The following is a 13,711-nucleotide window of genomic DNA, read 5'->3' as shown; positions in this document are numbered from 1 at the left end:
GTAGTAGTCACGCGTGGCCAGACTGTTGCCTCCCACAAATTGCAAATGCTCCCGTCGTACAGTCTGGGAGACGGAAGTTCTGATCATGAGTATCTGGCATAAGAAGCGATAAAGCGGATGTGCAAGCCTCCTCCCAACTTCTGTTACGTACATTTATTGCACATTTATCGTGACCGTAGGTCACAGTTTAGCATGTGAACCGTCACAGCTTGACTGTATCTCTGTCTATCTGTTTGTAACGCCTGGCACTGGTGGTTCCCCTGACATCACTGTGACATCACAGGTGACATCACAGTGATGTCACTCAGCAGGGATTTCCATATATGGGCATACAAATAAAAACAGGTGACATCACAGTGATGTCAGACATACTCAGAGCAGGGATCTCGATATATGGGCATAAAAGGGATTCTGTGATGTCAGACACTCAGAGCAGGGATCTCCATATATGGGCATAACAGGGATTCATGGCCAAGACAGATGGCGCAACCTCGCCCTTTAGGCCCTTAGGCGTCTTACTGGTCCTGAATATAAATAACAATCACAACCCTGCTCACCTGTCTGGCCAAGACAGCAGCAAGTTGAAACAGAGTTCAGCCACACCAGCAACTGTTCTTACTCATTTTATCAGTAGCATGTACCATCATTCCTGCATGAGTCCTCCTGATGAAATATTACAGCTAGACAGAAATACGGCCGAGTTGAGCCAACTGAGCCAAGGTGGAAGGAACATTATTGAGTGGGCACTGGGCATTAAATATTTATAGTCACATATTTCCTTTAATATCAAAACACAGACAAGAGGTAACAGATAGCAGGATCTGACGACATCACTGATGCTGCCTCAGATAACACCTCAATCATCAACTATGTATGTATACTATGTACAGTATGTATCTGACAAAACATGAGCTCATGTCTAATGCATGTCGACAATTTATGAGTCTAACAACAGCTAGACTTATAAACCTCAATGGTTATCAGCACTGCCATAAAGTTCAAATCAAATGTACAGTTTATTTAATTTTGATAGTTCAAAACATTTTGGACATTTGAAGGTTTTAAATGGGCTTGCGCCGCCTCCACTGAGTCAGAAGGACAGTGGTGGCAGGGCATCAATTAAGGGCAATTACCATACAGACATAACTACCAGAGGACTGTATTGTTCCATACAGACATAACTACCAGAGGGGACTGTGTACTGTACCATACAGAACTACCAGATAGGACTCTATTGTACCATAAAGATGTAGCATGTTTGGACAAACGGAATAGTCCTCCTTAGTATACGACCGATATATCGGCCGCCGATTATCGGTACCCGATATGGCCTTATTTGGGCATATCGGTTTATATCGGTATCGGTGAAATTTCCCGCCGATATAAAAATAAATAAATAAAAAACTGGCCGGTGCTGGGAGCTCTGTGGACTAGTGAATGGTAGTGGTAATGAAATATTTTGTCCAGCAGAGGGCACCATTTCTTCACACTGAGGCCAGGCCAGTGGAGTGTGTGTGTGTGTGTGTGTGTGTGTGTGTGTGTGTGTGTGTGTGTGTGTGTGTGTGTGTGTGTGTGTGTGTGTGTGTGCGCGCGTGATAACTCACATAACGTCTCACGTTGCTGAAGAACAACAAAGATAATTCCAAACAAAGTCCAACAAAGATAATTCCAAACAATGTCCATGGGAGTATAGTGTGTGCCAGCGCCTACGTCATTGTAGTCCTTAGCGGCCATTTCTTGGGTAAAAACACATGTGTTTCAATTGTTTGATTACATAGAACTAATGCTATAGTCTAATCAGAACACCTGTGTAAGGCTGTGTTTACCCAAGAAATGGCCGCTCTTAGAACTACATTTGGCACACCCTATAGGGACAGCACTTGTTGGCGATCTAAGGATAGCATTTTTAATTCCCTTTATAGAGTTTAAAACGACCAGTTCTACCGGAGCTAGCATTAGCCATTAGCCAAACTGTGGACAGTCAGTGGAGAGAGGAGGAAGGAAGCGTGTTGCCAGACTTATGGGAGAGAAACAAGCAAACTGGTATATAAAACAAAACACTGTGTGGACAGTGGAAAGAAGAGTGTTGCCAGATGTATGCGAGAGAAACAAGCAAACTGGTATATAGATCATAAAAAGTGCGCTCCCCTCCTCCTTTACTGTATGGTGAATTGACAACGTAGTGTGTTTTGTGTCAGCCGAGCCTTGTCAGGCCTGTCAATGTCAGGCCTGTCAATGCTCCTGGATTGTGTGTAAAAATATAATAATAATAATAATAATAACTCATTTGCTGCCCCCGCCCAAGTTTCCCGAGTTGGCAGCCATTTTTTTTTCAAAAACATTTTTTCTTTCAATTTTTTTTTTTTCAAAACATTTTTTTTCTTCAAAACTTCTATTTTTTTTTTTAAACTTTCATTTTTTTTTCAAAAATATTTTATATCGGTATCATATCGGTATCGGTGATGGGGCCCCCTCTCTTGTATCGTATCGGTTCAAAAAAAAGTCTATCGGTCGGACACTAGTAGGCCTACTCCTACCGAATTAACTCATTTAGTGCCCATGAAATTAACGGATTATAAAGTCCACGATGCCAGTCTCAGGTTGGCATCACCCCCGTTATCTTATTTTGAAGGCCAGAAGTCCACAGCGCAAACACTTCCGGTCTGACGTCATCGCGTCCTGCGCCGGAACCGATCGTTGTCCACGTGGAGTTGTGTAATGGCGGACCGGGAGCTTTTATACATGTGTAACATAAGCGAGCATCTGCCTCCATCCTAGCTTCTAAAGTGTAGTTTTGAGATAATGGACATTAAAGATGAGATCCCCCGTCCACCTCAATGTTATGGATGGGACTATTTTGTGCTCGTGGAGCCGTGATTATGCGAAATCAGCGACGGATTTCGTCTCCGGACCTCCGGCCATTGTTCTCGGTAATGTATCCGCCGTTACAGTAATATATTACTTTTCACGAGTATACTCGGGATTGGCACCATGTGATACTCGAGTATTTTTCACGAGTCTTCTCGGGATTGGCACTATATGAGTTAAGAGAGAGCACCAACTATAACTTTTAAATCCAAAGGTTAAGAGACTGAATAAAGCAAACCAAATGTGTGATTAATTATACCACTTTGAGTGTAATTTTTCTTTGCATTACCCTGTAACTGTTTTGTCTTTTCTACTTATGTTTTGTAGTATTGTTTTATTGCGACCGAAGGTCGCAGTTTAGTATGTGAAACGGCACATCATGTATCCGTCTGGACGTGTACACTTTTTTTACAGTCTATGGGTTTGCCGCTCTGACATCACACTCTGACATCACATAACCACTCTAACAGAATTGGTTTGCCGCTCTGACATCAGGGAACCACACTAACAGATGTCAGACAATGATGTCAGATGTCATAGACGTCATAGGACTTTCACATAACAAATAACTGAGTAAGCATGTTTGGGCTCCATAATACAGTACATGGATCTCCATATATGGGTAACTGGTCCGATATATTAATACATCACTGGCCAGATGGCCAAGACATGGCGCGTAGTCGCTTGTCGCCCTGAGGCGTCTTACTAGTATTGATAGCTATTATAGTCCACCAATTATAACGGCTTTCTCAGGGACTATAGATGAAAATAAGCCAACTCTGGCACATTTACGTCCATGTGAAAAATCGAATATTGATCGTTGTGCACTGTCCCTGGTAAAAAAAAAAAAAAAAAAAACTTTTTTTTTCAAAAAGACTAACGATGGAACCAATGATGTACCCCGTGAAGAAAGATTAATATCAACACTAAAAACGATTGGCATGCAAAAGTACTTTTTCTTTTGCAAGAGAGCATTAACACATGGGAAGCGTTCTTTGCACCTTATTCATAGATAAAGCTGTTTTTATGTTTCAGCCTAGAATGGAAGTCAATGCAGCCTAGACCATCCATTCTGTGTCTCTGCGAGCCACGGTGTGACGTATGGACCAGGGTCATTCACAGACAACACAACATGCGCGCAGCACGCTGCACAGTTAACCCTTTGTTGTCTCGTTGAGGAACGAGACAACTCCTTTTGGCAGAGCGACCTCTAGTGGCCTTATCTCGTTACTGAACGAGTTTGGCCCCTTGGGTGTTGACAGACGATATAAGCAAGGTCAGATTTTGGAAGGCAAGGCCAACTGGGCTACTACACTCATTGTGGAGGCCTCCACACGCACACACGCACACGCACCCACCATTTTCAAATAACACACAATCAGAGCTCAATGCACCACATCATCACAGAGCGACAAAAATGTATTGAAACAGAGAAATTGGAAGCAGATCTGGAAGATCTAAAAAAGCTCCAGCTTGAACCAACAGCCACATTTTTACACATTTCATAAAATAGCAAGTAACCATGAATGAGATCATAGGTATTATCCTTGACAGAGGGAGAGGAGAGCGGAACAATGACCAAGCTACTCAGAACCAATACAGCACCGTACCATCACACACGTGGTTCTCAAATGTCTTCATGTCAAGACCATTGTCAAAAAAGTGGAATAATTGTGATACAAATGACTCAAATCTTCTCCTATGGGGGTCCTGGACACAAAATATTTTCAAATGGGGGGTCAAATACATATAATTTTGAATTTCAAAAATAAAATATCCTGAATGAAATGAATGTGTCCTCATCACACATAATGACAGCAGCAGCAGCAGCAGCACATTATAATAGAGCAGTGGTATTTTTTTACATTTTCTTTACACAAATCCTCTTATGGAGGTCCATGGCACAAAATGTTTTCAGAGGGACATTTGCAGTTGAAAATGTTTGAGAACCACTGCATTAAAGGGTTCTAAATGCGCAGAGATACACCTAAACCTAATAGTCTAGGTCAGTTTTCCAAAGATTTTAACCCTGAAAGGAAAATCGTGTTAATTTATGGCATACATGTTTCCTATGGGTATTGAAGGCGTGCTGAATCCAAATCTGCTGTATGCCCAGCTCAGAAATGGCCACTAAGCCCTCAAAATGGGCTATTTAAAGATGGCGGCCACCACTATGCTGAAACATAAAAGTGCCAATATCTCGGCTTCCAAGCCACTTTCATGCTTTAGTGTGTGTGTGTGTGTGTGTGTGTGTGTGTGTGTGTGTGTGTGTGTGTGTGTGTGTGTGTGTGGTGTGTGCGCGTGCATGCTTGCTTGCTTAGACATGGTCTGCATGTGTGTGTGGTGTGTCCTGTCATTTTGTTTTGTTGCTGTTGGTAGTCATGGTTGCCAGTTCCCACCTGATGTCATGTGGGAGTTCAGACTTATCCAGACCATAATGAATAACTGATAGCTTGCATAACGTCTTCAGGCTAGGACTTAAATCTAAGATGTACATGTCATCAGTGAATGTATAGTATGGTTTGCCTTTGTATCCTCCAAAGATGATGATACGACCTCCCACTATGCAACAGCACATCCCACACATCCTACAGGGGTCTTTCCCCTTGGGCTCAACCTGCTTCCAGGAGAAGGTGTCTGGACTGAAATTCCACAGATCATTGAAGTACTGGTTCTCATTACAGCCACCAAATATGTACAGCTCTCCATTATAGGAAAAGGCTGAATGACTTCGACGTTCCTCTGGGAGAAGCTGTGCAGAACGTGTCTTCAGCCAGCAGTTGGTCTCTGTATCAAACACAGTGTTGTTGTTTGACTTCCCCCGTCTCGCCCAGCCCCCAAATACATACATCTTTGTTCCAATGATGGTGGCAGAGTGACTCTGGGAAGCAGGTGGTGCAGTGCCTCTGGTGTTAATTAAAGACCAGACCATTATGCTGGTGTCCAACGTGTAGATGTCATTAGTCCATCCAGTCAGCTGGGCATGTCCTCCATACACATACATGACCTTCTCCAGGACACAGGCTGAGTGGTAGCTCCTTGCTTCTGGAATAGACCCAGAAATATTGGGTTTGAACCAACTGTGAGTGTCAACATCAAAGGCATAAAGAACGTTGCAGTAAGGATACCGTCCTCCCCAGATGTAGACTATTTCTTCTACCAGCACAGCTGTGTGGCCCCAGCGCCAGGAGGGAACCTTAAGGGGACTTTGTCCTCTTCCATTTGTCACTGGGGGCAACTTCCTCCAACGCAAAGACACTGTGTTGAAGATGTGGACTTTAATCTGGTCACTGTAGTTCAGGCTGTATCCTCCAACAAATGAGTAGAGCTTGTGTCTGACCACCACAGCAGTATGGTAGGAATTCTTAGGTCCTCCTTTCAGATCTATTATCCAGTGAAACATTTCACACACCAGCACCACCGCTAATCAGTGCAAACAAATTTACAGGATTTGTCGTTAAACGACAGCTGAATTAGTTGGAATAGTTGTTGAATGACATTTGGTTTATTGGACGTTTGCTTTTAAAGACGAGTACATTGGTTGTGATGACAATGTTGTGATGTCAAATGCGTGATGATGTAATTATGTAGTATATTTGGAATTTCGATCCATCCAGACTAGTACAGTACAGAGCCCTGGTGGATCCCAGTCAACTAAGGAAGAGGGTTTAAGTGGCTAGACTGTCATGATTACACCCACACACACTGTGAATATTATGCAGCGTTGAAGTGACTTAACACCTGAGGCAGATTATGTCTTCTAGATCCTAAAAGTTTTCTGAAAAACATATCTTGCTATGTGAGTGGTGCCCAAATCGAAATTATAATTATACATTTGGCAGTGGACCCCCATCTGAAAATGTAATGTAAAAATACATAAGATTTGCCCAAACTTTTCATAATTTGTCAAAAATAGCAGACCTACAAGCTCATTTGCGGAACAAAATGACACACTATGTGGGGTGGCAGTGGCATAGGGTCACGCACGCAGGAAATCGGACCAATTCCCCAGCAGCTTGTTCTGACCAGCCATCTTCCGTTGTATCCCTTGCCTCTTCCGACTTATTTTCCAGCCATAGTTTCCCTTTATCAGAAAGAAATATGTTTTTCATGCTTAAAAAAGGTGCTTGTGTCCACCTCTGTGTTGCATGGCTATATACGTATATACAGTAATCAGGAGAAAGCTTTCAACATTGAGATGTGCCCTGCCTGCTTGCTCTTAGGCATCATCTATTTGATGGACTCATGAATGGTGTGTCTGTGGTCCCTGATCTTAAAATACTTGTTGTACTGATCTCCACCCACTGATTCCACAGTGCAGACTGTGTTAACCATTGACTAACACTGACTAACCACTGTTATATAATGACACATGACATTTATGTACATACTTATTTTGAAGAACATTATGTACATACTTATTTTTAATTTTGAAGAGCCTCGGAAGCTTTGTGCGTGTGCACTGTGCACGTGAGTGTCCACTGACGATTGAGGAAGATAATCCATTTGTTTACAAACGCTCGCGAAACTAAAATCCAAACCGGGGCCGACCATCGCGGTAAAGTGTCGCCGTGAAAACAAGCAGATCTCTGCTTCCCTGGCGTTCTTTGCACCGTATGGACCAGGGTCATTCACAGACAACACAACATGCGCGCAGCACGCTGCACAGTTAACCCTTTGTTGTCTCGTTGAGGAACGAGACAACTCCTTTTGGCAGAGCGACCTCTAGTGGCCTTATCTCGTTACTGAACGAGTTTGGCCCCTTGGGTGTTAACAGACGATATAAGCAAGGTCAGATTTTGGAAGACAAGCCCAACTGGGCTACTACACTCATTGTGGAGGCCTCCACACGCACACGCACCCACCATTTTCAAATAACACACAATCAGAGCTCAATGCACCACATCATCAAAGAGCGACAAAAATGTATTGAAACAGAGAAATTGGAAGCAGATCTGGAAGATCTAAAAAAGCTCCAGCTTGAACCAACAGCCACATTTTTACACATTTCAGAAAATAGCAAGTAACCATGAATGAGATCATAGGTATTATCCTTGACAGAGGGAGAGGAGAGAGGAACAATGACCAAGCTACTCAGAACCAATACAGCACAGTACCATCACACACGTGGTTCTCAAATGTCTTCATGTCAAGGTCCTATTGGCCATGGACCATTGTCAAAAAAGTGGAATAATTTTGATACAAATGACTCAAATCTTCTCCTATGGGGGTCCTGGACACAAAATATTTTCAAATGGGGGGTCAAATACATATCATTTTGAAAAAAAAAAAATCATGAATGAAATGAATGAGTCCTCATCACACATAATGACAGCAGCAGCAGCAGCAGCAGCAGCAGCAGCACATTAGAGCAGTGGTTCTCTCTTTTTTTACACAAATCTTCTCTTATGGAGGTTCATGGCACAAAATGTTTTCAGAGGGACATTTGCAGTTGAACATGTTTGAGAACCACTGCATTAAAGGGTTCTAAATGCTAAATACCATCTAGCAGTCTTCTACCATGATGGGACAGTGTTTTTTGCAGGTCTTTCAGTCCGAGTGTATCAAAAAAAGGGGTGGGGGAGACACACCTAAACCTAATAGTCTAGGTCAGTTTTCCAAAAATCTTAACCACGAAGGCAAATCATGTTAATTTATGGCATACATGTTTCCTATGGGTATTAAGGCGTGCTGAATCCAAATCTGCTGTATGCCCAGCTCAAAAATGGCCGCTAAGCCCACCACTATGCTGAAACATAAAAGTGCCACTATCTCGGCTTCCAAGCCACTTATGCTTTATAGTGTGTGCGTGCATGCTTGCTTGCTTAGACATGGTCTGCACGTGTGTGTGGTGTGTCCTGTCATTTTGTTTTGTTGCTGTTGGTAGTCATGGTTGCCAGTTCCCACCTGATGTCATGTGGGAGTTCAGACTTATCCAGACCATAATGAATAACTGATAGCTTGCATAACGTCTTCAGGCTAGGACTTAAATCTAAGATGTACAGGTCACCAGTGACTGTATTGTATGCTTGTGGGTATCGTCTATTATTGTATCCTCCAAAGATGATGATACGATCTCCCACCATGCAACAGCACATCTCATGCATCCCACAGAGGTCTTTCCCCTTGGGCTTAACCTGCTTCCAGGAGAAGGTCTCTGGGCTGAAATTCCACAGATCATTGAAGTACTGGTTCCTATTCCAGCCACCAAATATGTACAGCTCTCCATTATAGGAAAAGGCTGAATGACTTGAACGTTCCTCTGGGAGAAGCTGTGCAGAACGTGTCTTAAGCCAGCAGTTGGTCTCTGTGTCAAACACAGTGTTGTTGTTTAAGTTCCCTTGGCCCCCCCAGCCCCCAAATACAAACATCTTTGTTCCAATGATGGTGGCAGAGTGACTGTGGGAAGCAGGTGGTGTAGTGCCACTGGTGTTAATTAAAGACCAGACCATTATGCTGGTGTCCAACTTGTACATGTCATTAGTATATAGAGTCATCAGGGTGCGTCCTCCATACACATACATGACCTTCTCCAGGACACAGGCTGAGTGGTAGATCCTTGCTTCTGGAATAGACCCAGAACTATTGGGTTTGAACCAACTGTGAGTGTCAACATCGAAGGCATAAATAACGTTGCAGTAACGATATCCTCCTCCCCAGATGTAGACTATTTCTTCTACCAGCACAGCTGTGTGGCCATAGAGCCTGGAGGGAACCTCAATGGTACTTTTTCCTCTTCCATTTGTCACTGGGGGCAACTTCCTCCAACGCAAAGACAATGTGTTGAAGATGTGGACTTCAATCCGGTCACTGTAGATCATGCTGTATCCTCCAACAAATGAGTAGAGCTTGTGTCTGACTACCACAGCAGTATGGTAGGAATTCTTAGGTCCTCCTTTCAGATCTATTGTCCAGTGAAACATTTCACACAACAGCACCACCGCTAATACAGTGCAACAGATTTACAGGATGTGTTGTTAAACGACAGCTGAATTAGTTGGAATAGTTGTTGAATGACATCTGGTTTATTGGACGTTTGCTTTTAAAGACAAGTACATTGGTTGTGATGACAATGTTGTGATGTCAAATGCGTGATTATGTAATTATGTAGTATTTGGAATTTCGATCCATCCAGACTAGTACAGTACAGAGCCCTGGTGGATCCCAGTCAACTAAGGAAGAGGGTTTAAGTGGATAGACTGTCATGATTACACCCACACACACTGTGAATATTATGCAGCGTTGAAGTGACTTAACACCTGAGGCAGATTATGTCTTCTAAATCCTAAAAGTTTTCTGAAAAACACATGTTGATATGTGAGTGGTGCCCAAATCGAAATTATAATTATACATTTGGCAGTGGACCCCCATCTGAAAATGTAATGTAAAAAATCACACCCGTGTGAAGTGGAGCTGTGTGTGTGTGTGTGTGTGTGTGTGTGTGTGTGTGTGTGTGTGTGTGTGTGTGTGTGTGTGTGTGTGTGTGTGTGTGTGTGTGTTTATTGCGTGGGTTCCTAGATCAAGTGTACCCATTTTTGTGATATTTGACGACAATATGTAGGAAAAGGAGCAAAAAGTGTGTTTTGGAGAAAATTCAAAATGGCGGAAAATCTATCCTGATGCAAATGGGCAGGGCCTATTTTGGGAGATGCGTCTTGAGCCAAGGAATCCAGAGAAAAAATATATGTAATTTTCCGACCTACGGTTCCAGAGTTGCGAGGCAAGTGGTCCGTTATAGCGCCACCATGTGGCCAAGTGGCAATGCTTTTGGGGATTCGTTGAGTATGCCACCCCCGACTTGTGGTTGAAAATCAGTGTTGACTCGACGTTTTGTTTGTGATTTATGGCTATTGTTTGCAAAGCGGGCCCCTCCCGCTAACTTTGGAAGCCCGTTACGAACGAACGGAATGGACTATCGCAATATCCCTTGAGTATGTTCATTGCATGGGTTCATAGATCATGTGTACCGTTTTTTGTGCAATTTGAAGAAAATATGTCAGAAAAGGATCAAAAAGTGTGTTTTGGAGAAAATTCAAGATGGCGGAAAATCTATCCTGGCGCAAATGGGCGTGGCCTATGTCGGGAGATGCGTCTTGACCCAAGGAATCCAGGGAAAAAATAAGTTTAATTTGACCAGCCATCTTCCGTTGTATCCCTTGCCTCTTCCGACTTATTTTCCAGCCATAGTTTCCCTTTATCAGAAAGAAATATGTTTTTCATGCTTAAAAAAGGTGCTTGTGTCCACCTCTGTGTTGCATGGCTATATACGTATATACAGTAATCAGGAGAAAGCTTTCAACATTGAGATGTGCCCTGCCTGCTTGCTCTTAGGCATCATCTATTTGATGGACTCATGAATGGAGTGTCTGTGGTCCCTGATCTTAAAATACTTGTTGTACTGATCTCCACCCACTGATTCCACAGTGCAGACTGTGTTAACCATTGACTAACACTGACTAACCACTGTTATATAATGACACATGACATTTATGTACATACTTATTTTGAAGAACATTATGTACATACTTATTTTAAATTTTGAAGAGCCTCGGAAGCTTTGTGCGTGTGCACTGTGCACGTGAGTGTCCACTGACGATTGAGGAAGATAATCCATTTGTTTACAAACGCTCGCGAAACTAAAATCCATACCGGGGCCGACCATCGCGGTAAAGTGTCGCCGTGAAAACAAGCAGATCTCTGCTTCCCTGGCGTTCTTTGCACCGTATGGACCAGGGTCATTCACAGACAACACAACATGCGCGCAGCACGCTGCACAGTTAACCCTTTGTTGTCTCGTTGAGGAACGAGACAACTCCTTTTGGCAGAGCGACTTCTAGTGGCCTTATCTCGTTACTGAACAAGTTTGGCCCCTTGGGTGTTAACAGACGATATAAGCAAGGTCAGATTTTGGAAGACAAGCCCAACTGGGCTACTACACTCATTGTGGAGGCCTCCACACGCACACGCACCCACCATTTTCAAATAACACACAATCAGAGCTCAATACACCACATCATCACAGAGCGACAAAAATGTATTGAAACAGAGAAATTGGAAGCAGATCTGGAAGATCTAAAAAAGCTCCAGCTTGAACCAACAGCCACAGCCACATTTTTACACATTTCAGAAAATAGCAAGTAACCATGAATGAGATCATAGGTATTATCCTTGACAGAGGGAGAGGAGAGAGGAACAATGACCAAGCTACTAGGGGTGTAACGATACATTTTAATAGCGATTCGATACATATCACGATACATGGTTGACGATACGATACATGGACGATATTGGTTCATTCATGGTGATACGATACGATTCGATTTAATGATATAAAATCGATATAGTAACTATTTAGCAAAGAAATTAAATCTGTGTGAAAGGTGTAAATAGTGCAGGTTTTTAAGGGAAACATGTATTATTATGGATATAAATAAGTAAACACAGTGATTATCTGCCAAATACATGGACATTGTATATTGACAAACCTGCACCTTGACATGAACACAGAGATTACACACATTTATCGATAGACCAGTGTAACCATATGGAAAGGAAAAGTAATTAAACCCCTCCCCTTCATTTTTTCTTCTTAAAAATGCTAAATACAATGCACAAGTAGGTAGTATCGATACAATCGATTCTTTGCACTGCCGATTCGATACGATACAAAATAAAACGATACGATTCGATTTTAGCTGTTTTAATTTCGATATACTTTGATTTTTTAAGTTAAAAACGATATTTCGATACAGTTACTATATCGTTACACCCCTACAAGCTACTCAGAACCAATACAGCACCGTACCATCACACACGTGGTTCTCAAATGTCTTCATGTCAAGGTCCTATTGGTCATGGACCATTGTCAAAAAAGTGGAATAATTTTGATACAAATGACTCAAATCTTCTCCTATGGGGGTCCTGGACACAAAATATTTTCAAATGGGGGGTCAAATACATATCATTTTGAATAAAAAAGAATCCTGAATGAAATGAATGAGTCCTCATCACACATAATGACAGCAGCAGCAGCAGCAGCAGCACATTAGAGCAGTGGTTCTCTCTTTTTTTACACAAATCTTCTCTTATGGAGGTTCATGGCACAAAATGTTTTCAGAGGGACATTTGCAGTTGAAAATGTTTGAGAACCACTGCATTAGAGAACAAGGGTTCTAAATGCTAAATACCATCTAGCAGTCTTCTACCATGATGGGACAGTGTTTTTTGCAGGTCTTTCAGTCCGAGTGTATCAAAAAAAAAAGGGGGAGGGGGGGGGGGGGGGGGGGGGATACACCTAAACCTAATAGTCTAGGTCAGTTTTCCAAAAATCTTAACCACGAAGGCAAATCGTGTTAATTTATGGCATACATGTTTCCTATGGGTATTAAAGGAGTAGTTCACCCCCAAAATGACTTTTTTTCTATTGATTACTCATGCCATGGAGAGTAGAGTTCAATAATATTTTTAGTTTTTTGTCACATTCCTAAGACATAAATGTGATAACAATAAATTTACCCCCATTAATTTCGGATGGTGACCCGTTTCGAAACGGGTCACCATCCGGAATCAATGGGGGTAAATTTACTCAAATCAAATTTTTGTCTTAGGAATGTGACAAAAACCAAAAAATATTATTGAACTCTACTCTCCATGGCATGAGTAATCGATAGAAAAAAAGTCATTTTGGGGGTGAACTACTCCTTTAAGGCGTGCTGAATCCAAATCTGCTGTATGCCCAGCTCAAAGATGGCCGCTAAGCCCACCACTATGGTGAAACATAAAAGTGCCACTATCTCGGCTTCCAAGCCACTTATGCTTTAGTGTGTGTGTGTGTGGGTGCGTG

Source organism: Nannobrachium achirus (assembly GCF_963921795.1).
Source record: "Nannobrachium achirus genome assembly, chromosome: 13".
NCBI classification, from domain to species: Eukaryota; Metazoa; Chordata; class Actinopteri; order Myctophiformes; family Myctophidae; genus Nannobrachium; species Nannobrachium achirus.
Note: the sequence above shows the minus strand (reverse complement) of the source record.